Source organism: Triturus cristatus, chromosome 7 (assembly GCF_964204655.1).
Source record: "Triturus cristatus chromosome 7, aTriCri1.1, whole genome shotgun sequence".
Lineage (NCBI taxonomy): Eukaryota > Metazoa > Chordata > Amphibia > Caudata > Salamandridae > Triturus > Triturus cristatus.
In genome coordinates this window covers 1292470041-1292492850 of record NC_140590.1, presented here as the reverse complement: position 1 = coordinate 1292492850, position 22810 = coordinate 1292470041, and the positions used below count along the sequence as shown (strand labels likewise).

General features: G+C 48.7%; 1 protein-coding gene across 1 annotated transcript in view; it reads left to right on the top strand.

The window, feature by feature from the left end:
- The window catches only part of LOC146811922 (uncharacterized), a 232925-nt gene that overhangs the window by 89154 nt on the left and 120961 nt on the right, over positions 1–22810 (top strand). Inside the window, exon 3 of the mRNA XM_085614542.1 lies at positions 21965–22196. The gene's annotated coding sequence lies outside the window, so the exon portion shown is untranslated. The remainder of the gene's footprint in view (positions 1–21964; positions 22197–22810) is intronic.

Sequence of the window (22810 nt, the reverse complement as noted above, 5' to 3'; positions counted from 1 at the left end):
TTTTGAATCTATCAAAACTTTTCAATTCACTTGCATAAGGGTGCAATTGTAGCCAAAAAGCATACCTGGTCAATTATTAACTCTTGCAAAACTCTGGGCATTGAGATTTGACTACGTATTTCTCTTCATGTACGCGAGACTCGAGCCTTGAAGTTTATCCAACTAAAGATGGGACTCCGTAATGGCTGCATGATTGGCCAAATAGCACTTCCAAGCTCTGGTTATCCACAGGAAACTATTGCATATAATAATTTTCTCAAGTTGATCAAGTGCCCGTCAAATCTTGCTAAACCCTTAATTTTTTTTTCCAAGCAGTGGGAAGAACGTGTCAAGCCCTTATTTTGTTTATCCGACAATTATATTCCACTTATTTGCCACTTTAAGTGACCCTAACATGTTTATATTGAAAATTCAGCTGTTTACATATTTAATAGTTTACCTGAATTTACTATCCTTAAGTAATATTAAGCTATAGTATTTTTGTTATCATTTGAAGGTTGAACAAAGTGAATCATTCAACGGTATGCACCTAGCATGTTTGCACATGTTTTACACATGCCCAACTGCTGAGTAATGCTTGGTCCTAAGCTAGCAGATGTCGCATTTTTGGCCCTGGGAGATGACTTAGTTGCAAGAAATGTTAATGTCTTTAGTAGGCAATGATGAGAGATCCCCCTAGCACACATGCATAATGCACTTTTGAGGTTTATTTTGCTACTGAATTACAAGTAAAATCATTGGGGAAAGATTTGGTTATTTATCATTGTCCATAGAAGTGCTGTGTATATATGATGGAGCAAACTTAAACTAGACTTTTTAAGTTGTATACCCTTTTTTGTCACTCAAGTAATCCATAAGAAGCTTCCTAACAATATGCACTTTAGCTCATTTGCACACGTGTATTGAATGATGTGCACATGTATTGCTGACGAGTACAGTTATAAGTTAGTGGATCTAGACTTTACTTTTTTCTAAGAAATAACTTAATTGTACGATGTGCAGTAAAATTGTTTAACTAAGTCTGTCTCTGTATTAACCTAGTCGTAAAGGTGGTGCTCAATTTACTTGTTCACTAATGGGCACATGGCACTTTTGAGAGATCTCCTTTTAGCATACTAATTCTGTCTGGGTTGAATCGCTGGAGAAGAATTACTGATTGTTTTTCGTTGCTTTTATATATGTTCATATCAGCAATGTATTGTATTTTAACTTATGCTCTTATGTATGTATCCGGTATTTGTAAAGCGCAAACAAATCACTCCTAGGGGTCTCAAGGTGCTGCAGGCTGTCGGGCAGATTAAGTGAGCTAGTGCTCAGTCACAGGATGCTTGGCTGGTGCCGGGGATCGAACAGTGAGCCCTGAGCTGCAGAGTCCACTACTCCGGCCTCTGCACCACACCTCTCTCTTATGATACTAGTTTTATCATGCTCGAAGTGATTGTAATGATTTCACTAATCAAACAAATTGACTCCTCCAGCAGCTTGTAGTTGAAATGGAAGTTGTAGTTAGACTGTTCATAACCCAGAAGAAATGCTGCACTAACCCTAGGAAAGATGAACCACATACCAAAGCAGTAGGTCTGCAGCACAACTAAGTAGTGAAATCGCCTTTGTAGTAAAAGCAAGACTAACCCCAGGTACAACTTAAAGTGAAACAAAGGGTTTTTAAGGCAAATGCCAATGATACTGTCTATGGAGGAAGTCCCAAACTGTCTAGGTGTAACACAAGGAATATATTTAGCATATGCCACTGTAGAGGGTTTGTCATTTACCCAGAAGCAACTAAAGTGCAAAATGTAAAGAATCCAGTAAATCCCAAAGGGCACCATGTAAGCTTGGAGCATTGGTCCCACTCATGCCAGACAGTTTGTTTCAGGTGCTGACGGCCAGTTCAGTTATGACTCGTCAACGTTTTCTATGGTCCATGGGGTCCGAATAACTCAAAGTACATGTAGACTTCACCAGTTGGTACTTGTGTATCTTGAAATTATGATAGCATCTCTACAGCTCCCATACCATGGGTCTTTTCTTGTTGGTTTTGGGGTTCTCGCCAGCTTTATTGAATATGTATTTAATACAATCAATGTGGCTCCTGGGCAATCGTTTCCTCTGCAGTCCAGGAAGAATATGGCTTTGCTCTTGGCCGAAGTCCTGCTCCACCCATCTCTAGGCACTTAAGAGATTCTTTCTTCCTCAAATTACAGATATTGGGTTTCTCCAGAGTGTTAATGCAAGTCATCCTATTAGGGTCTCCTCTGTAGGTCAGGTGACCGTAGAAGGAAGCTAGAGCTTACAAAAGTACATTAACTTTACATTAAAAGCTCTCCCTCCATTAAGGAACCGCGTGTTTTCATTTTTAATACTTGGCCACGCAATTTCCATGGTTAAGTGAAGGTCTGGCAACTTCCGTGTTAGGTTCTGACTGGCTAGTTGTTTCTCCACCACATGATCTTGATTAATATTCTGTAAACATTAGAATATTTCTGCACACATAGGGTCCTATAACACTTCCATAGCGAGAAACATCTTGCACCTTTTGACAATGATAGAAATAACCTCAAACTATATATATATATATATATATATATATATATATATATATATATATATTTATAATCCTAGTGGAGTTAAAGTACTTGTAGCTGCTTTTGTTTTATTTTTCATTTGCTCCATTGTAGAAAGAGGAAAGGAAACTGTACTGCTGTCACTTTTGGGCCACGAAGAGGCACCACATGGCAGCATGCATCACAGTGAAATTTGCTCCCTCACTTCGTTTTGACAATCTGACAATTGGATCTTCCTCAAACCTGTGCTGTCATTCTGATGCCTGCATTGCGAAATAGAGTGGCTGTTTTAGATTTAATTAAGATACCCTTGATGTAGAACTGGTGTATACGCTAACTATTGGTTTATCCATTGTTGCCTTTTCATTCACGTTCATAACCGTTTGAATAGCAACTCTTGCTTGGAAGTGGAAGGGCCATGAGAAATGAAAGATGGAGAAACTCGCAACAGGACTTTTTCTTTGTAACAATGAGCTCAATACTAATAAACCTGCATAAACCAAGATTTAAGATTAATAGCTCATGGGATTATTAAAAAAATGATTACAGAAAGCAACAAGTAATTAACTTTGAATTGGCATTCAAATTGACCATAGTATAATTCTGCAAGATAACTGTGAGAAAGTGCCATCTTTCTTGCATGGTATGCCCCCACTTTTTGCTGAATTGCTGAATGTACTTTGACGGAGTGTGCCCTGGACTCCTGGCAATCGGGTGCCCAGGGCCTATGTTCCTTCCCTAAAACACACAAAACCCAAATTGGCAAACCCTGGCCACATGTCAGCCCCTGGTAAATGGTACCCTAGGTACACAGGGCCTTGTGACCAGGGAAGGCCTCTAAGGGCTGCAGCACTCATTGTGCCACCCTTAGAGGCCCTGTACCCTTACACACACACACACACTGCGTTTGCAGGCTGGGTGTCTGGGTGCAAGACAAAACAAAGTCGACATGGCACACATCCCTGTGTGCCATGCCCATCACCTACACTGCCATGGCATACATCAGCCACCCCTCTAGCTGGGTGCCTTATGCCAATGGTGTGGGCACAGGAGCTCTGTGCCCCTACAGTACCCAGGTCCATTCGTGAGCACTGAAAGTACAGTGCTGCCATTTAAGAGTACATGGTGCTGAGAGCTCGTCAAACACGAACTCCACAGCACCATAATGGCAACACTGTAGACTGAAGTTTGGTATCAAACTTCACAGCACATTAAACCCACACTGATGCCAGTGTAGGATTTAATGTACCAAGCACCCCAGAGGGCATCTTAGAAATGCCCCCTTAAACCTAACCTATAATCCACGTCTGCTCTGAGGCTGCCTAGGCTGCCACACAGCAGACATGTTGTTGGACCCCCGGGTGGGAGAGCCCCTGCTCTCCTGGGCCTGCGGCAATGCGCATCCTGGGCAAGGTGCTAAATCTCCTCCCCCAGGATGGGCAGGGGGAAGCCACAAAGGCATGCCGCCTCTGTGAGCTTCCCCAGGCCACTGCAACCCCCCCCACTCTGGTGGGAAGCTTGGCCAGAAACCCCAAATAAGGGCAGGGGATGTGCCAGCCTGCCAGCCTGCCAGCCCCACCCCTCATGTGGGGGAGGCGAGGTGAAGCACATCTCCGGGCTCTTGCCATCTTGAAGATGGGAAGCCCTACCCTATCAGGACTAGGCTACTGCCCCCCCCCCCCCCCAGGAGAGAGGCAGGATAGGGGGTGTACCCACCCCAGGACAGGGACCCGTTGGTCCCTGCCCTTCACCTACCTGTAACGCCCCTACATTTTGTATTTAGGGGCACCCTGAACCTTCCTTCCCCAGATTCCAGATTCCGAAATACAAAGAAGAGCAAGAAGAAAGAAGATCTGCCCTGCAGCTGCTAAGAAGAGGAAGACGCCAACTGCTTTGGCCCCAGCCCTACCGGCCTGTCAACCCTCGAACCTGCTCCTGCTCCAACCCGCCATCTCTTGTGGCCAGCAACCTCACAAACCCCGGAGGACCTGGCTACCTTTTGGCTCTAAGCCCCTGGGACTCCCATGAGTAGAGGCTCTACTCAAAACCTACCTCTAATCCCTGGCAGCAGCCCGGAACCGCGAACCCAGCAATCCTGGCCAGTGACGGAGTGAGCAAAGACCACGAGGACGACACCACGGCGACTATGACCCCGAGTCTGGCACCCAAGGACCTCTCTCGACACTCCTGAAGAAACCTGCAGCCTCAGAACAAGGTGCCCCCCTACCGCGATCAACAGAGGGTAAGATTTCCCAACACCAAAAGGCACCCCTGCACGCGGCGCCCCGCTGCCCCTGTGCACAATCCTGGGGTTACCTACCTATCCTCCAACTACCCAACTTACCTCTTGAAGTGGTGGTGGCACCTGAAGAATCCTCGTCCCCGAGCTTGCAGTCTTTTTCTAAACCGAAGATTTCCCATTGCAATCAATTGAGCGCCTGAAGGCTCAAAAGCACCCAGCCGCCCGAGTGGCTCTGGCAGTGCAACCTCTACACCTATCTACTTCCCCACTTGCCCTGAGTAAGTGACCAGGAGCCCAGCTGCCACAGCCGCATGGCTTGCCAGTCAGCAGCCACCAACCAAGGCCCCCCTATCCCTCATAGGATAGCATTGGGCCTAACTCTCTCTCTGCACCCGGCCGCCCTAGAGTCGCTGAGGGTGAACCAACTGTACCTACCTGACCCTGGGGGACCCCTGATCTATGCCCAGAACCTCAACTCTGCCAGTCGAGTACTTACCTTTAAACCGATAACTCTATTCTTCATAGGGTAACATTGACTGGCTTTTTCCTGAAATTTGGACTTTTCAAATCTTAAAATATTCACAAAAAATCAGCCGAGTAACGAATACTCACCTGCTCTTAGGTGAGCTCCCAGTCCTGGATCTTGGTGCCGAGCACTGACCCTGAAAAATACTTACAACTGTACTTGCCAGTAACCAATTTTCTCCCATAGGAAATCATTGACTGTTTTTCTGTGAAATTTCTTATAAGTGTCAATTTCTGCAATCTTTAAATATTCTTTAAAAATCGTATAATATCTGAAAACGTAATTACTTACCTGTTTTGGATAAAGGTCCCAGTACTGAGTCTAGGTACCCAGTACTGGATTACAAAAGTAACGAGAACATACTGTACCTGCAACTTGAATTTTCTTCCATAGGGAATCATTGACTGTTTTCTTTGAAATATTTTCTGTCAACTTTTAAAATGGCTAAATATTGTTTAAAAATCATCACAGTAATTAAGTCGACTTCCATCACTTGATTCGAAGTACTGACCCAGGACTAAATCGAAGATCAGTCCTGGAATTCCAAAAGTAATCCTAAAAGTAATCATCTGTTGCAAATAACTAGAAATTTCCATTGAGCTCAATGCATTGTGGTGTTTAAAATAGTGTTGCCTATTGCAACCACTTGTAACTGTTTACAAAAGTCAATTGCATATTGCAAACGTATTTATATAAAGCATCTTATCCTGAGAAAGTATATTTTAATACCAAGTGTTGGTTCTAAAATAAAACAAGCATATATTTTTTATATATAAACCATTGGCCTAGAGTTCAGTTATTGAGTGTGAGACCATTTGCTGGCTGAGTGTGCAACAAATGCTTTACACTGTCCTCTGATACTGCCTTACTGCTCGACCAAGCTACCACTTTAGAGAGTAAGGTTATATCTAACTTTAGCCTCTGTCAAACCCTTGGGGACTGTGGACTCTGTAAACCCTGTACCTATTAAGGAACAGTATATACAGAGCCACTTTCTCACAGGGGCACCTTGTTCTGAGGCTGCAGGCTTCTTCAGGAGTGTCGAGTGAGATCTTTGGGTGCCGGACTTGGGGTCACAGTCGCCGTGGGGTCGTCCTCGTGGTCTTTGCTCACTCTGGCACTGCCCAGGCTTGGCTGTTGCAGCGTGTGCTGGGTTCGCGGTTCCGGGCTGCTGCCAGGGATTAGAGGTAGGTTTTGAGTAGAGCCTCTACTCATGGGAGTCCCAGGGGCTTAGAGCCAAAAGGTAGCCAGGTCCTCTGGGGTTTGTGAGGTTGCTGGCCACAAGAGATGCCGGGTTGGAGCAGGAGCAGGTTCGAGGGTCGACAGGCCGCTAGGGCTGGGGCCAAAGTAGTTGGTGTCTTGCTCTTCTTAGCAGCTGCAGGGCAGGTCTTCTTTCTTCTTGCTCTTTGTATTTCAGAATCTGGGGAAGGAAGGTTCAGGGTGCCCCTAAATACTAGATTTAGGGGCGTTACAGGTAGGTGAAGGGCAGGGACCAATGGATTCCTGTCCTGGGGTGTGTACATCCCCTATCCTGCCTCTCTCCTGTGGGAGGGGGGCAGTAGCCTAGTCCTGATAGGGTAGGGCTTCCCATCTTCAAGATGGCGAGAGCCCGGAGATGTGCTTCACCTCGATTTCCCCCACCTGAGGGATGGGGTTGACAGGCTGGCACATCCCCTGTCCTTATTTGGGGTTTCCGGCCAAGCTTCCCGCCAGAGTGGGGGGGTTGCAGTGGCCTGGGGAAGCTCAGAGGCGGCATGCCTTTGAAGCTTCCCCCTGCCCATCCTGGGGGAGGAGATTTAGCACCTCGCCCAGGATGTGCATTGTTGCAGACCAAGGGGAGCAGGGGCTCTCCTACCCAAGGGTCCAGCAACATGTCTGCTGTGTGGCAGCCTAGGCATCCTCAGAGCAGATGTGGATTGTAGGTTAGGTTTAAGGGGGCATCTCCAAGATGCCCTCTGGGGTGCTTGGTACATTAAATCCCACACTGGCATCAGTGTGGGTTTAATGTGCTGAGAAGTTTGATACCAAACTTCTCAGTCTTCAGTGTTGCCATTATGGTGCTGTGGAGTTCGTGTTTGACGAGCTCTCAGCACCATGTACTCTTAAATGGCAGCACTGCACTTACAGTGCTCAGGAATGGACCTGGGTACTGTAGGGCCACAGGGCTCCTGCTCCTGTGCCCACACCATTGGCATAAGGCACCCAGCTAGAGTAGAGGGGTGGCTGATGTATGCTATGGCAGTGTAGGTGATGGGCATGGCACACAGGGATTTGTGCCATGTCGACTTTGTGTTGTCTTGCACCCAGACACCCAGCCTGCAAACTGTGTGTCCTCGTCCGGTGGCACAATGAGTGCTGCAGCCCTTAGAGGCCTTCCCTGGTCACAAGGCCCTGGGTACCTAGGGTACCATTTACCAGGGGCTGACATGTGACCAGGGTTTGCCAATTTGGGTTTTGTGTTTTTTAGGGAAGGAACATAGGCCCTGGGCACCTGATTGGCAGGAGTCCAGGGCACACTCAGTCAAAGTACTGATGAATACAGGCCCCAGCTAGGCCCGCAGGACACAAGGGTTCGCTCTCCTGTAATGGAATCTATAAGGAAGTTGGCACGGAAACTGCAAAGTACAAATACAGCATTTATTAACCCTTAAGGGTGGTCCTACAATCCACACAACACTCTTCAGTATTGCATAGAGTAGCACAAAGAACTTGCGTACATGGTCCCCTTTTATACAACAATAGAGGGGTTCGTAAGTGGGTGGACACAACATGAGGCCGAAGAACATTACCATTTATGGTCATTTTTCGATACTGAATCAATACGTGGGCGGAGCTAACACACTCCTTGAGCCCGCGAAAACATGGTCAAGCAAGGCTAACTGATAACAGATGTGGTCAAGTCTGGACATGCGCTAGATGGGCACAGGAGCTATTTATAGACTGTTACTAGGCAGATTACAAGAGCAACTAACACAGAGGTTGGACTCTTCTCGTGGCGAACACGTGGAAGCATGACAATACAAAATGGAGTCCGAACTTCAGTCAACATAGCAGAGGAAACATGCTCAAAAGATAAGAGAATTAATGTCTTTAGTAAATGCTTAATCACTTAGCTGTTCCAATTTACAACAGACGACCCTTTCAGCATTTACTGAAGACATCCGGTTTACCAGAGTAATCATCATATATGTCAATGGTCATCATTCCTTCAACTTCTTTAGCTAGACGCTTCTGGTGAGCAACATCGGCAATAGCTTTCTTATCTGGAATGCAGAATGAAACGCATACGGAACAGAGCAATGGTCCACATTGAACACACATACAGAAGAAGAACAGAATTGCTATAATAATACAGAGACCAGTTAAGACCTTCCATCCCCAGGCAGTAACCAATGCCCAAAACCACCCAGAAAAGGACCAAGTGCCGTTTTCTGTGTGAATTTCAGATGCTATTTTATGCAGCTTGTTAATGGCGTTATAAACTGATGACGTATGATCAGGGATGAACACACAGCAGCTACTTCCAATAATTTTACAAGCTCCACCTCGATCAGCTAACATTACATCTAATACCATACGATTCTGCAATGCAACAATCCTAGTGATTTGTAACTCTTCCGTAAGATTCCCAAGAGCAGCAGCAGTCTGATTTGTCACAGCTTCTACCACTCTCGTTAACCTTCGGATCTTCCTACTGTTCATGGCGGCTCCAACAAAAAAAAAACAGTCCTAAGTTAAAATCAATATACTGCTGCAAGCTGGTATCAGTCTGATCCACATCATCAATCGATAGAGTACGTTTATACCTATTTACAGTCACATTATTCAATAATTTCAGATCTTTATGATAAGATGCGGGTGCTAGGAATACAGGAGGTAATAGGAATGATACATAGCATACCCCAGACCACCCAGCCGGCAAACGGTAATAACCTTTATTTCCACACACAAAATAGGTATTATGAGACGCTAGGAAGGTACTATTATTTAACCCATCAATGTTTAAGACAGTGATGCAATCACTGACACCAACAGGAATAAAACCCACACTCTGGACACACAGGTCCGCTTGAGCTTGCGCCACCTGGATCACAAATTTGTCCTTTCCCACAGTGTCTCTAGTGTTCGTGAAGATGTAGGGAATAGATTCATTGTCTGGTCGGTACTCTTCCCATTCCCAAATTGTCCCATTCGCTTGCGGATACCCATTTTTATCCTGATGACATTCTTTATTGAGTCTGAAAAGCAATCGTCCCACTGTCGGTTTCCGAGTGGCAAAAAGCAAAGTGTACCATGCTCTACAAGAGCCATTGTGAGAGAAAGGAAGTGGTATAAATGGCGTACCTCCTTTCTTCTGATGGGCTGGCATCATCCCACATACCCAACAGTTCGTAGCAACGTGGGTATGATGCAGCATCTGGATGAAAGTGTTATTCAAGTAAGACTGTCGATGCTTCAACTCTTGATACGGTAATGTATAAAAGTAGTGCTCCTCAGGCACCGGAGTTGTCAACACAAGTATTTTCCGAGCAGGGGTTACATCCTCCACAAACCATGTGGTTATCCCAACAATAGCTACTATCAACATGAACCCTGAGGCACAAAGGATTTTCTTTTTCTCCATGTCAAAATAAAAACCCAATATCTTCCTGAAACTAAAAATCTGTCAGAACTCTTCCCCTTGGGCAGCGGTCGATTTCTTCACCAGCGGGCCAAGACGGGTGTCACTACACTAATGCAGGGCTGATCCCCCCCCCTTGCCTCATTGGCTCTCCGTTTCACTAACCCAAGGCCGTTCTGACAGCATGTCCCGGCACTGGAGAACTCACTTCCTTGGTCGAAGATGATATCGCCTTCCTCCAGGAGTCGCGTGGTCCGGAAAGAGCTCCTCAGTGACGTTCGGCTCTGCAGCACGGCCTGTCTCTGCTGCCAGGATTTCTCGTTGATCGGTCAGCACGGCAGACTCCACCAATCCGGGCGGTACCTTTCGACAGTGCAAGGAATGGATCCAATTCTTCCTGTTCGAGACTCGCACAGCCGTCCTCGTCGCGAGGAGGACCTGCTCAGGTCCCACCCATCTCGGCTCCAAACTGTTCGTTCTGTCGAAGACTTTCACCATAACATGGTCACCAGGCCGGAGACCATGTCCTTCACCGGTAGACCGATCAGGGAGTGCCTCTCGGACCTGTTGATGAATAGAAACCAAGTTATCCGTTAACTGTGCCAGGTAATCGCTCATCATTACACAAGGTACATCATACACAGCCTTAGGCCTTGGTGGACCCCAAATGTTCATTGGGCGTCCAAATACAATTTCATACGGCGTAAGGCCAGTTCGAGAGTGTGGCACTGATCTAATTGACAATAACGCCAGTGGCAGGGCGTCTGGCCAAGTCAAAGACGTTGAAGCTTGATTTTTGGCGATCTTAAGCTTCAGTGTGCCATTATACTTCTCGACTAGTCCTGCAGACTGAGGGTGGAACACGGCGTGGAACTTCTGAGTGATGCCTAGGCCCTTCAGGACATACTTTATAACATCCGCTACAAAGTGAGGCCCATTATCACTCCACAGAAGTCTACAGACGCCGTATCGAGGGAAAAACTCTTTCAGCAGTAGCTTCGCTGTGGTCATTGCAGTATTGTCTTTCGTAGGGTACGCCTCAACCCATTTACTGAAGGCGCAAACCACTACTAGAACATACTTCAAATTGTTACAGCGCTCAAGCTGGATGTAATCCATCTGCAGAACCTCAAAGGGTGCAGTGGGTGTCACAAATCCTCCTGCTGGAGTTCGAGTACCCTTTCCTGGGTTATACCTCAGGCAGATCATACAGGTCTGCACCACCCTCTTTGCTGTGCTAGCAATCTCTGGATGCTCCCAGACTTGGGTAAGCAATTTCACAATTGCGGAAGCTCCAACATGTGCTAGCCCATGTGCCATCTGAACCATAGGTTGTACAAAAGCCGTAGGTAATTTCCATCTATCCATCTGCTTATTCCTCCAGCAGCCTTCATCATCCAACTCTCCCTCGCTAGCCCATTGCTCCCGCTCTTTATCAGAAGCGGTCCTTTGCATTTCTCGCACTTCCTCCTTCGCATCACGCCATCTTTCCACCTGTGACTTTACTACATACATGGCAGTAGCACCGGGCTGCATCGCAGTCTCCCGTGCTACTCGGTCTGCTAACGCATTCCCTTCTCCAACTTTATCAACTACTTTCCTATGGGCGCTACACTTAACGATGGCAATTTTCTTTGGGTATGTCAATGCGGTTAAAAGATTGTGAACTAACTCTCCATGCATTATCTGTACCCCATGTGACGTTAAGAACCCTCTCTCCTTCCAGAGTAGGCCGAAGTCGTGCGCTACTCCGAAGGCATAGCGGCTATCTGTATAAACATTCACACACAATCCTGTACTGAGCTCACATGCTCGTGTTAATGCTATCAGTTCCGCTGCTTGAGCTGATTTCTGTGGTATGCGTGCTGTCTCCACTATCGTTTGTAATGTGGTAATTGCATACGCTGCTGAAGTCGTACCATCTGGTAGCTTCAGGCATGATCCGTCCACCCACAGTTCTCCATCTGCATCTGGAAAGGGCGTATCCTGGAGATCAATACGACCCTTTGTTTGTTCCTCAGTCACGAGAATACAATCATGTGCTTTCCGTGCCTCAGGCTGGGTTTCGGGGTATGGCAACAATGTTGCCGGGTTTAGTGTTACGCACCTTTTTAACGTAATATGAGGAGCCAAGAGTGTCAACTCATATCCCGTTAAACGGGCACTGGTCAAATGCTGCGTCTTTGTTTGATTAAGCAGTGCATAGACAGCATGGGGAACTAATACCAACAGCTTATGAGATAACACAATTCCCTCACTTTGGCGTATTGACACAGCTGTCGCCGCAACCGAGCGAAAACACCCTGGTAATGCTCGGGCGACAGGATCAAGCACAGCCGAAAAGTATGCACAAGGGCGCTGCTTATCGCCATGCATCTGTACCAAAACTGATAATGCACATCCATCTTTCTCGTGCACATACAACGAAAAGGGTTTTGCATAATCAGGGGTCCCTAACACTGGTGCTGAACAAAGGGCCTGTCGTAATTGCTGAAAAGCAGCATCACACTCATCTGACCAAGGGATTGGGATAGGCGTGTCCTTTGTCAAAAGGGCTAACAATGGCTTAGCTATGTGTGAAAACCCCAATATCCACTGTCTACAAAAAGAAACAAGACCCAAAAATGCACGCACATCTTTCTGCGTGCATGGTGTCGGTGTGTCCAGAATTACTTGGATACGATCTGATGTGAGTGCACGCCCCTCCTTAGACAAAAGGTGACCCAAATAAGTCACCTTTGGTCTACAGAATTGCAATTTCTTCCTAGATACCTTATGATTGTGGGATGCTAAAAAGGAAAGCAAGGATAACGTACTTTTTTCACACAACTCCAGGGTGTCAGCCGCCAGCAAGATGTCATCGACATATTGAATGAGGGCGACCCCCTCGAGCAGAACAAAGGAATCCAATTGTCGTTTCAAAGCCTGACTGTAAATACTAGGGCTTTCTGTGTAGCCCTGGGGGATCCTACAAAAATGATAAGATCTATTATTTAATGTGAACCCAAAAAGATATCGGCTATCGGAGTGAATGGGAATAGAAAAGAAGGCATTTTTCAAATCAATCACTGAGAACATGGTCGCCGTAGGCGGGACCAAAGTAAGCAACGTCGTGATATCGGAAACCACTGGGTACTGAGGTATCACAATCTTGTTTACCTCTCTCAAATCAATTATAAACCGATAGACCTTAGCATCCGTGTCCTTTTTCAGAATGGGGAGAATCGGACTGTTACAGATATTATAGGGAACTTCTTCCACTACTCCTACTGCGATTAAATCTTGCACAATCTGTATGAGAGCCTCCTCGCCCTCCTGGGAAATACGATACTGCGGGAGGCGTGGTAACACCGCCCCCTCCTGGACACTAATGTGGACCGGAGGAATCACCATTTGTCCCACATCTGTGTCCGAAGTCGCCCATAAAGCACGAGGGAGGGTAGCCAACAACGCATCCTCTGATATCGCACACATCCGCTCAGACCGGGGGTAGTTGTCATTTAGTATCACCCTCACACCCTCAGGGGAGCACCGGATCGTAGCCCTAAAATGCTTTAACATATCAAGGCCCATAATGTTATCCGGGGTATACGGGGCAAGCAGAAACGGACAGGGCGCAGAAAAAGAATCAACCTTAAATGTAAGGGGCTGTGAAAGAGGGCTTCGGGAGAGTGTACCGTCAAACCCTACCGATGTAACCATTAAGCCGGATGGGGGAGCCCCCGGAACCAAGTGCCTAGACAATGCACTACGTGTCGCTCCTGTGTCCACTAGGAACTGATCAGTAGAGCCTAAAACCTCAGCCGATACATAAGGACCTGTCTGATTGACCGGCACCTCAACTGATTCGAGCCCCCATCCAACGCATTCCTATGCATGCTGAGAATCATGATATCCCGAACGGTCAATCCCCGACACGTGATACTGATGCTGGCGATTGAAAACATTTGATCTATCTCGATGCTGCCCAGCAGTGTCGAAACGGACATTATCGTTAGGATTCCCTCTAAAGCTCGAGAAACCCCCTCTACCTCTCGGGCCACCCGGAGTATGCCCCTGACGCGAAGCACGCAGCACTGGGCAATCTCTGGCCCAATGGCCCGATTGCTTACAATACGCACACTGGTTCCTATTCAAATCAGATCGGCCCGAAGGGGGACCATAAGATCCTCCTCTTCCTCTATTATTACCCCTTCGGGGCGGGCCATATACTTGCGCCAACATCACCTTGGTTTTTAGATCTTTTGATTTCTTTTCCTCCTGGCCCTTTGCTTCTTGCTCCTGACGCTCATAATACTGAGCAATAGTCAGGAGGGCCGTCGGAGTTGCGGAAGACCAAGAACTCTCGCTCGCTTTTAGACGGGCCACAACTGCCGGTAGCAGATTGGCCACATATTTATCCGCAAAAAGGTGGCGGCCCGTTTCGTCAGTAAGCGACTGGCCACTAAAGTCATGAAACGTTTCCTCAAAGCGCATAAAGAAATCCGCAACTGACTCGTCAGCTTTCTGTTTACATGCAGCTAACATATTCCAATCAATCTTTTTAGGGGGAATAATTGTTTTCAGCTTAGCCACAATAGCCGCAGGGAGATCTAGAATACTCTGGGGTGGTTTCTGGGCGGGCTTCCGCTCCCTATCCTCATCCTCAAGATCAGACCATCGAGCCTTAAAGGCAACTACATCATCTACCTTTCGGACAGATCGCCACGTGTCCGGTGGTAGAATGAGACCAAAGAACAGGTCTATATCCGCTAAGGTCATAATGCAAGAATTCAAGGCCCCCTCGACTTCTTCGTAGAAGGCCGCTGGATTCTTGCGGGGGTCAGGCAATGCATTCTTTAATGCCATAACATCGGCCCTATGCCATGGAGTATAAACCCAATTATACACAAAATATCCCTTAGCATCGGCGGAGTTAATGTCCGGGCTAGTCCCCGCTCCTTTAGGAGGAACATACAAAGGCGCCGCCTCACGCATTGGTTTAGCATGCACTATGACATCCTTATCTGACTGGAAGGTGGATGGGTCGGCTTCTGCTGTACACGAATCCAACTGCGTCTCCTCCCCTGCTCGTTGGCGCGCTTTTTCTTTAAGGGCCAGCACCGTGTCCCGCAAGGCGAACAGCCGCCGAGCCGTATCAGGAGCCTTAGGGGGAGAGAAAACACCGTCATGCAATGCTTTAGCGTCCGATGTCACTTCTTCAGGCTCAAAGACACTAGAATATTTCCGGAAAGCAGCAATCACTTCCTCAGCGAAATGACTCAGAAAATACAATCTCTCTCTATCCTGCCACGGCCCCCAAGCATGAAACAAGTCATCCACGGACACCTTGCCCTTAAGTGCACGGAAGGAAAGTTGCCGAAGCTCAGCCATATGCTCAGCCGACAACATGGACCGCGTATCCACCTTACCCGGACCCGGGACAGAATCTTGTGGCCTCGGAGCAGATGCGCCGGCATAAGGAGGCGGAGAGCGATCTAGTAAATAAAAATCATCATCAAGATTATTAAGGACAGGATAAAGTGGCTGCCGAACAGCATATTGGCCCGAGACTTGCAGTCTACGCTCTTTCTCTTGACTTTCTGTCTGTTCTCTATCCTCCCGACGCTTCGCTTCCTGTGCTCGCGCATGATCATTCTTCCGTTGTTCTTTATCAAACAGCGCTTTCTCACGCTTCTCTCGCTCACGCACTTCCTTCACCCACAACCGTACACACTCAAACATATCCTGACGAGCACGTCGCTTACACATACACTGTTCCACATACTCAATCTTACGTATATCAAACGATCCATACAAAGGCCATCGCAACTCAGGATCTTTTTTAGTATATTTCCTCCATACTGTGCTGTACATTATGGAAGAAAGACCATGCTTCACATACATATCCCTATTAGGAGTCCCCTCCGGGGGAGCTGGAGCAGATTCCTCGAGGTTCAACCGGTTTCCAAAACAGCAGCACCACTTACGGAGTGCGCTGAAAGCAGGCATGCTCAGAAATAATGCAAAATATGCAATATTATAAAGAAAATGGCACTTAATCGTTGCGCCGTTCAAAGTTACACAGCTCCGGCGAAATCTCTCCACATTACCTGCCTATATGTGTTGCAACGCATATATTTTCACAAAGACAAATACAAAATATGACTAGTCATCACCAACCAAACTCAAATAGCCAAACCAGGCTTCAAAAACTCGGAGCAAGTACCGTACAACGGTTCTTACCAATCAAGAGTCCAGATTCCAACTGCCAAGCTCCAAAATCGCCCAAACGGCTCTCACGGCAGGACCGACAGAAGAGGCCTCAGTCGAGGACCGGCGCCACCCAGACGGTCAGCTCGGAAGGGAAGGAAGAAAAACCTCGGGATGCCAGGGCTAAGACGCCGCTGGCAGTGATCACGTCCCCGGCCAGACTCCTCACCTTCGTCGCGACCAGTCCTTCGAGCATCCGAGTCGCCGATGAGCCCCACGTGACGGGCGCCAATTGATGAATACAGGCCCCAGCTAGGCCCGCAGGACACAAGGGTTCGCTCTCCTGTAATGGAATCTATAAGGAAGTTGGCACGGAAACTGCAAAGTACAAATACAGCATTTATTAACCCTTAAGGGTGGTCCTACAATCCACACAACACTCTTCAGTATTGCATAGAGTAGCACAAAGAACTTGCGTACATGGTCCCCTTTTATACAACAATAGAGGGGTTCGTAAGTGGGTGGACACAACATGAGGCCGAAGAACATTACCATTTATGGTCATTTTTCGATACTGAATCAATACGTGGGCGGAGCTAACACACTCCTTGAGCCCGCGAAAACATGGTCAAGCAAGGCTAACTGATAACAGATGTGGTCAAGTCTGGACATGCGCTAGATGGGCACAGGAGCTATTTATAGACTGTTACTAGGCAGATTACAAGAGCAACTAACACAGAGGTTGGACTCTTCTCGTGGCGAACACGTGGAAGCATGACAATACAAAATGGAGTCCGAACTTCAGTCAACATAGCAGAGGAAACATGCTCAAAAGATAAGAGAATTAATGTCTTTAGTAAATGCTTAATCACTTAGCTGTTCCAATTTACAACAGTACATTCAGCAATTCAGCAAAAATTGGGGGCATACCATGCAAGAAAGATGGCACTTTCTCACATGCTTCATTTCATTTGTCTTATTTTATGTAATTTAGCTACCTTTTTGAAAGGTGTCCTGGAGCTGAGTTAGGAACAGAGTCTGAAAGAATGAGACCGTTGCACAAAAATGCATGTTTTCAGTTGCTTTTTAAATTGTCTAAAGTTGGAGGTGGATTAAGGCAGTTATAACTTCTGGTCGCTGACTAGGAAAAGGTTTGCTCACAAGTTTTTAGTGTTTGCGAGTGGTTACAGCCAAAAGAAGGGACCTTGTGGAAGATTGCATGGCATACATTGTAGGCCTGTCCTTCCGGGTACAAGGCCGCCCCGCTCCCACCTCCCAGCTGCTCCTCCCTCCCTCTCCCACTCATATGGAGGCTATGCAGCGGTAGAGAGAGCGACCTCTGACCCGGTTTACCAGGCAGGTCGCTCCCCTCACCGCCACGCAGCCCCCTGTGTGACCACTGACCGCTGCTGCATTGTGTGCCTGCGTTAGAGTGACTGTGCCCTCCTTCTCTTCTGTACCCACGAGTGAGTGATTCTCCCCCACTGTACCTGTGTATTTTTCTGCCTTGATTGTTCCCCTCTCCTTTGGTGCCCAGATTGTGTCCCTTTTTTCTTCTGTCATTCCCCGCGTCTCCCCCTTGCCGCCCGTTTCCCGCCGCCGCGTCCCATAGCTCCGCCCCCTCGCACCCTATTGGCCGCCGCGTCCCATAGCTCCGCCCCCTCACACCCTATTGGCCGCCCCGCTCCCACCTCCCAGCTGCTCCTCCCTCCCACTCATATGGAGGCCGCGCAGCGGGCGCGCCGCTGGCGCGCCTAAGGCAAGCCCGTCCGCGCCTGGCCCGCGCCCAGCGCCAGACCCCCTGGCCCCCGCAGATGCCAGCCCACCCGCAAGACCTACAACGCCGCCACTCATCGCACTCCACACCGGCCGGAGCCCCGGCTGCTGCAGAGCCACCCCAAGACGCACCCACGGACCCTTCACCTGCCAATCCTGCAAGTTCTCCTGCATCCGGACCCGTACCGCACCCGCCAAGCCAAGCACCAACAGCAACCACCTGAAGTGCATCCTGCTCAACACCCGCTCCATCCACAGGCACGCAGTGGAACTCTGGAACCTGCTCGACGCCACATGCCCAGACGTCGCCTTCCTCACGGAAACCTGGATGAACGCCTCCTCAGCACCCGACATCGCCATCGCCATCCCGGACGGATACAAGATCACCCGGAGGGACCGCGCCAACCAGAATGGAAGAGGCATCGCCATCGTCCACAAGAACACCATCCGCATCACGACCAACTCCGAAGACACCCTCACAGACGCCGAACACCTGCACTTCCATATCCACACCGACCCCAAGACCACCCTCAGAGGCACCCTCATCTACAGACCCCTGGGACCTCGCACACAATTCAGCGAAGACATCGCCGACTTCATCAGCCCGCACGCCCTCCCCTCCGCTGACTACATCCTCCTCGGGGACCTCAACTTCCACCTGGAGAACAACAACGACCGCAACACCACCACCCTGCTGGACAACCTCGCCAACCTCGGACTCAAGCAACTGGTGACCACCCCACCCACTACGCCGGCCACACACTCGACCCAGTCTTCTCCTCCAGCAAGGACATCACATTCAGCCACGCCACCGGACTCCACTGGACAGACCACAGCTGCGTCCACTTCAGCTTCAGAAGGACCACGACTCATCACCACCCGCAACTGGTCCCCTGCAGAAGCTGGAACAAGATCACCGCCGACCAGCTCACCACATCCCTGAGCCAGAACCCCCCCACCAGATCAGCGAACCCCAACCAAGCCGCCAACAACCTCACGAAATGGATCAGCAACTGCGCAGACTACCTCGCTCCACTGAAGACCCCCCCCCGCCAGACCCGGCACCAAGAAAGCATCTTGGTTTACCGACAAACTCAAGAGCTCCAAGAAGAACTGCCGGGCCCTCGAGAAAGCCTGGCGCAGAGACCCAACTACAGACAACATGACCACCCTCAAGCTCGCCACTCGAAGACATCACCAGCTGATCCACGCCACCAAGAAATCCGCATTCAAGGAACGACTGGACAACAATGCCCGCAACAGCAAGGAACTCTTCAACATCGTCCAAGAGCTCTCGAACCCCAGCGCCGGAAACAACGACATCACGCCCTCGCAAGACCTCTGCAACTCGCTCGCCTCGTTCTTCCACAGCAAGATCGCGGACATACACAACAGTTTCAGCACACAGCCAACGCACCCTACGACCGGAACAACGCCCCCCACGACCACCCTCCGCGCCTGCACCCCAGTCAACACCGAAGACACCATCCGTACGATTAACTCCATCCACTCAGGATCTCCAACCGACCCCTGCCCTCACCAGGTCTTCAACAAGGCCGACTCCGTCATCGCACCCCACCTGCGGGACATCATCAACGCCTCCTTCGACACCGCCACCTTCCCAGAGAGCTGGAAGCACGCCGAACTCTGCGCCCTACTGAAGAAACCATCAGCGGACCCCACCGACCTCAAACTACCGCCCCATCTCGCTCCTTCCTTTTCCGGCCAAAGTCATCGAGAAAACCGTCAACAGACAACTGGCCGCCTTCCTCGAGACGAACGGATCCCTCGACCACTCGCAGTCCGGCTTCCGGGCCAACCACAGCACCGAGACCGCCCTCATCGCAGCCACCGACGACATCCGAGGTTTGCTCGACAACTGGGAAACAACGGCCCTCATCCTCCTGGACCTCTCCGCGGCGTTTAACACGGTCTGCCACCGCACCCTAGTGCAGCACCTCAACATCGGTATCCAGGAGAAGGCACTGGAATGGATCATCTCCTTCCTCGCCGGAAGAACAGAGTCCGCCTACCCCCGTTCAGATTCGAGGCCACCGAAGTCATGTGCGGCATACCACAAGGATCATCACTCAGCCCCACTCTCTTCAACGTCTACATGAGCCCCCTCGCAGCCATCGCACGCCAACACAACCTCAACATCATCTCCTACGCCGACGACACCCAGCTGATCCTCTCCCTCACCAACGACCCCGCCACCGCCAGAACCAACCTATACAAAAGGATGAAAGACGTAGCCGAGTGGATGACTTAACAGCTGCCTGAAACTTAAATCTGATAAGACTGAAGTCCTCATCCTGGGATCATCACCCTCCGCCTGGGACGACTCCTGGTGGCCCCCTGCCCTTGGCAGCGCACCCAAACCAACAGACCATGCACACAACCTGGGCTTCGTCCTGGACTCCTCCCTCTCCATGACCAGACAAGTCAACGCCGTCTCCGCATCATGATTCAACATCCTACGCATGCTACGTAAGATCTTCCGGTGGATCCCCACCGAAACCAGGAAGACGGTCACCCAAGCACTCGTCACCAGCCGACTGGACTACGGCAACTCCCTCTACGCTGGAACCACAGCCAAACTCCAGAAACGACTCCAGCGCATCCAGAAGGCCTCAGCACGCCTCATCCTGGACATTCCCTGACACAGCCACATCTCCGTACACCTGAGAAACCTGCACTGGCTCCCCGTCAGCAAGAGAATCGCGTTCCGACTCCTCACCCACGCACACAAAGCTCTCCACAACCAAGGCCCAAGATACCTCAGACCGCTTGACCTTCTACACTCCCACCCGCCAGCTTCGATCAACCAATCACGCCCTCGCCGCCGTCCCCCGCATCCGAAGAGCTACAACAGGAGGAAGATCCTTCTCCTACCTGGCTGCCAAGACGTGGAACTCCCTCCCCATCCACCTCCGCCTGACCCAAGACCACCTCTCCTTCAGGAAGCAACTCAAGACCTGGCTGTTCGAGCAGTAGCGGACCCCCCTCCCCCAAGCGCCTTGAGACCCTCCGGGTGAGTAGCGCGCTATACAAATGCTTGATTGATTGTGACTCAGACCGTCTTAAACAAGGAAAGCTTTCTGATCGGGAGCCAATGTAACCTTTTAATATGTTGTGATAACATAGTAGATGGTTTATGAGGTACCATGAATAAATATCACTTATCAAAAACTGCCCTCTACAGAGTGACTGAATATTGAAGGGTAGGGCCAATGGACGAAAATTATAGTGACTGTTTTAAATGCAAGTTTGTCTGTAGCTGTACTATGATCTGCTTCCTGGCAATTGTTGGAGTGTGAGTTCAGGAAAGGCTTCATATAAGAACTGAAAATCAAAATGGTGACTTCTTTTTAGTACTAAATTCCATCCTCAAGTCGTATTGACCCGTCTTGTGTTTGTACAGCTTTTGAATTTATTGGAGCCTAAACATCAGGGTCTCTCCATCCGTGAGGACAAGGATAAAAACATCTTCATCCTTAACCTGACACATAAGGTTATAACCAGTTTCTTAGAGTTTGAAAACTTCTTCATCCCAGCCAGCCAGAAACGCACCGTGGCGTGTACAAAGCAGAACAACCGTTCAAGCCGCAGCCACGCGTTAGTGCTCATCAAGGTGAAGGTAGCTGCATAATGTCCCACACTTGGCATGCAAGCTTCATTAACCCGTCTTGACAATCCAGTGGCTGTGTGTAGTAGATTTAATTTTTGTGGGTACGATTTCACTTTCCTAGTAGCCAACACTACTCGCTGTTTATTTTGTGTTGTATTCCTAGGTAATCTTGTACCAAGAGTAGCTACCTTAATAACTTGGTTGTCTTCCGTGTCGTTTATTCATTGGAAAGGAGCTATCCATTAAGATGGCTCATCACTCTGTATTTAATGTCGAACTTGAATATTTGACTTTTTCAGAGGATCAATTCAAACCATACTGGTTGAATCAGATCATCAATTGACCTGTGCTTATTGTACTTCTTGTCCTTGTATGAGTTTGTCGGTCATGTTCCTGGATTGTCTTCCCACAGGTTTTAGAAGAGTGAGTCTTCCTCACCATTCCGGCAGTTAACTGGGAAGCTGTATTTGATTAACCTTGCCGGTTCGGAGGATAACCGGCGCACAGAAAACCAGGGTATCTGCCTTAAGGAGAGCGGTGCGATCAACTTGTCCCTCTTTGTTCTCCATAAAGTTCTTGATGCCCTGAATCAGGGCTTACCCAGGATTCCCTACAGGGACAGCAAGCTAACCAGGCTTCTGCAGGTGAGCACTGAGCCTATCCTTTCCTTAACTTCTTTCAATTGTCACTAATAACCTATTTGATACTTTTTTTTTTTAGCACTACCTTCTTTCAATTTCTTCAGGACTCTCTTGGAGGCTCTGCCCACAGTGTTATAACAAACATTGCTCTGGAACAGAAATGTTCGAGGCATGTGGGCTGCTGAATTCATATCTGTGCATAGATCGCCGCCTAGTGTTTGGTCCGGATGATTGCACATTGTTGTCCTGGAAGAGTCATCGAAGTATCACGAGATAGGTGGCTCCTCCCCTGGACTACAGTGCGCATGGGCATCCTCTCCATCCTCAGATTGTTTTTTTTCGCCATTGGGTTCGGATGTGCTTATTTTAGCTCAAGTTCGGAAACTTTAGTTTAAGGCCAAAAGGCCTTTAGATTTCGTCGGTATTGTTCGCGTTCGGTATCGTCCAGTTTTCTGGTAACTTCTTTACACTTTTCGGATCCGCTTCGGTCCGAACATCGATCGACGCTCGATGATGGAATCGAGGACCCCTTTCAAGAGATGTCCTTTATGCCATGCGAAATACCCACACGTCGATGTCCATCCGGTGTGCAACAAATGTCTCTCACCGGATCGTGA